This window comes from Salmo trutta, chromosome 40 (assembly GCF_901001165.1).
Source record: "Salmo trutta chromosome 40, fSalTru1.1, whole genome shotgun sequence".
Taxonomy (NCBI): domain Eukaryota; kingdom Metazoa; phylum Chordata; class Actinopteri; order Salmoniformes; family Salmonidae; genus Salmo; species Salmo trutta.
The window spans coordinates 11,088,205-11,091,156 of NC_042996.1; the positions used below are offsets into that span (position 1 = coordinate 11,088,205).

The 2,952-nt window shown below is 39.9% G+C and overlaps 1 long non-coding RNA gene across 2 annotated transcripts; it reads left to right on the forward strand.

Moving 5' to 3' along the window:
* The first annotated feature begins 499 nt into the window (after positions 1-499).
* LOC115180562 (uncharacterized) lies at positions 500-2,581 on the forward strand. Of its 2 annotated transcripts, XR_003873106.1 has the most exons (3): positions 564-578; positions 798-943; positions 1,900-2,581. It is a non-coding gene; the product is annotated as an uncharacterized LOC115180562 (long non-coding RNA). The 2 variants fall into 2 exon arrangements; XR_003873105.1 differs by having other exon boundaries at positions 500-943.
* Positions 2,582-2,952: the final 371 nt, after the last annotated feature.

Below are 2,952 nucleotides of genomic sequence, written 5' to 3' on the forward strand. Positions count from 1 at the left end.
GAGCTCCTCCAGGTTTCTGTTGATACCAGGCTAGACGGGGATAAGAGCCTCCTGCACCATACACATCAGTGCTGGTTTTACAGTTCAGAGAGACTGTCTGTCCTGGGAGAACAGCTTTCACTGCAGTCTGAGTCACAGTGACCTGTCCACTGGATTCTGAAACATAGAGAAAACTAGGAATAAATCACCAGGAATAAATAAAACCATATCAACAACCGTCCAGTTTACTCACTGTTTACTTTTCAGTATCCAAACATACTGTAGAATTATTATTTTTACCCTTGATGTTGAATGCAAGTGTGCAAATGAGGATGGTAAAAAATGTCATGATTGTTGTGGGTTCTGTTGTCATGAAGGACAGCTCTCAGTCATGAAGTGTTAAACTCACAGGGCTATAAACACTCCCAGAGCACTGAAGCATGTGCTGCCAATGCAAAGTGTTTTATGTAAATAATATTCCTGTTAAGGCCCCACATTCATAACTGTTAACCATGTAACTATTTACAGATTATACAGACAGACCATTTTATACTGTTGTAAATACCTTATACTGTAAATCAGTGATCCAAGATGAAAATGTAATTACCTGCATTCTTTATTAGATTATACTTCTAACCCAGGACTATCAATCCCTATAGTATTATACTAGTACTTCAGTACTATCAGTCCCTATTGTATTATACTAGTACTTCAGTACAATCAGTCCCTATTGTATTATACTGGTACTTCAGTACTATCAATCCCTATTGTATTATACTAGTACTTCAGTACTATAAGTCTTTATTATATTATTCTAGTATTTCAGAACTATCAGGGTGGTACTGAGAGTACTCTGTGTGTGAAGGTGCTCACTCTTGTGTGAAAGAGGTTTTTGTACGGCGAATTCACCAGAATGTATCACCGTGGTGGACTTTTGGAAGTGGCACAAAACTGGTGCTCAAAAGTAAGTACATTTTTTGTCTTCTATCATACAACAAAATGTAATCTTGCTATTGAACAACGGTATGAAAAGTTATGTTCGCCAGAGGAAATACTTTTGGGCTATATCTTTTTAGAAATGTCTGTGGACAGATTGGTAGATTGGTAGAGGGCAGAGAAGAGAGAGAATTGTTCACATATCACCAAGCTTATTTGCCAATAAAGTATTCTGACATGCGATTTAAAAAGAGCACATTTTGATATACAGTATTGCTTAAATATCACCTCACTGTTCTGTCAAGACTTAGCAACTACTATTTCTATAATAAAAGCAACAATTTGTGTTGTCATCATAGTCGATGTTAACACTGACATGGTTTAAAGTTGAACGTCATCTATAGTTTTGAATAGTATTTTGAGGTCGTTGTGGCTTGTGTCTCAGAGTAGACCTGACGAACTTGATATGGAGATTTACACAGTGAATAGTCAATCTGATTATTAAATCTGAATATGTGATATCTGTTTACTGCATGTCTCTGTAGAAATAGGGGCCGTTTGCCAGACACATTAAAACTAGTCCTGAACTAAAAAGCAAGCTCAATGGAAAATCTTAATTGAAAGTGCTTTTTAGTCTTGGATAAGGCTTCATCTGTGTCCTCGAAACCCCCTCCTAGTGTTTTTTTCTCTTGATGGGCTATACTGTAGAGCATGAATGTAACATACATTTTTCTGATGGATTGTTTAGTCCAAAAATATTTTCAGTTTAGTTTTGCCTTTATCTTTATAGATTCCTTGTTTTGTTGTTGTCAGTTGTTCTCGGTACTGTATCTAATTGTTTATCCTGTGTGTATTACCTCTCCTTACTCTCTCTCTCTCTCTCTCTCTCTCTCTCTCTCTCTCTCATATCCTCTCATCTCCTCTCCTAATATATTCCATTATGGAGTAGTACTAGCTGACCCTGCTCTCTCCTCTCTTCTCCAGCTGGTCCCTCTGTCAGGCCCACAGTGTCTCTGCTCCCCCCGTCCTCTGAGCAGCTCTCTGGGGGCTCGGCCACACTGGCCTGCCTGCTGAGTGGCTACTCCCCCCAGGGGGCAATGGTGAGCTGGGAGGTGGACGGAGCAGAGGTGAAGGAGGGGATCCTGACCACCACAGAAGAAGAGAAGGGTGGCCGCTACAGCCGCAGCAGCACCCTGACCCTAAGCAAGGCATCCTGGGAAGAGGGAGAGGTGTACACCTGTAGGGTCGCCCATGATGACACCAGTGATTCGGCCGCCTTCCGTAAAAGTCACTGTAATGTCTAGAGACCGGAGAAGCCATTGTAAGGGGCTAGAGAGTCCCCACATGGTGCTAGTTCTGGAAACATTAGTATTTTAGAGCTGAATGTTACAGTATAATAGTGAATAATATCAGTAGTGCTGTAGGATAAATGAACTATTTTGAGACTCAGTTGTTCATGTCTTCTTACCTATGAATTAAAATAAAGCTTGTTTTGATTGAAAACTAACCCCAATAGTTCATTTAATCATCACTCCAGTGATCACTATCTCATGAATATGCAGCACATTTCCTACTAATTTAGATCAATCAGGTTCTATCATTTCAGCATTGTAGCATATAGCTACTCTCATGTTTTCAAACAGAATAAAAAAGGCATCTGATCCAACAAGAACTCTGCAATCATTACTACAACTGAACGATCCTGTTATACTGTAGCACCAATACCAGTGATGATAATTAGTGATATTTGATAATAAACCTCTAAGATCTGCTCTCAGAACTCACACTGCCAAACAGTTACTTTCCATAACATATATATTTATCATGTTTTATTCCTAATATGATTTTACTAAATTCAATGTTTTTGCTATGGTTTTCAACAATGGGGGGTCTTCTCTACCTCCAAGCCCCTGGGAGCAGAGTGAACATCTGGTGACAGTGCTGCTCTATTCTGGGACACGCAGAACCACCGAGCCCAGTCTATGCAAATCTGTTTCACTCCCACAGCTCCCAGTCTAGTTTCACTTTCACTGCCTG